This window comes from Rhincodon typus, unplaced genomic scaffold (genome assembly GCF_021869965.1).
Source record: "Rhincodon typus isolate 14 unplaced genomic scaffold, sRhiTyp1.1 hic_rhity00000094, whole genome shotgun sequence".
NCBI classification, from domain to species: domain Eukaryota; kingdom Metazoa; phylum Chordata; class Chondrichthyes; order Orectolobiformes; family Rhincodontidae; genus Rhincodon; species Rhincodon typus.
The window spans coordinates 19,554-19,934 of NW_025965732.1; positions in this window are offsets into that span (position 1 = coordinate 19,554).

Below are 381 nucleotides of genomic sequence, written 5' to 3' on the forward strand. Positions count from 1 at the left end.
ACACACACACAGACACACACTCTCTCTCACAGGCACACACACAGAGACACACACAGACGCACATACTCACGCTCAGACACACACACAAACACACATTCGCACACACAATCACACACACACAGACAAACACACAAACACACACTCACACACACAGACATGCACACTCACACTCATACACACTCACACTCACACACACACATAGACACACACACACAGACACACGCACACAAAAACACACACACAGTCACATACAGACACACACATTCACACAGACACACATACACAGACACACACACAGACACACACACACACACACACAGAAACACAGACTCACACACACAAGCACTCTCAAAAACACACGCAAACGCACTCACACACACA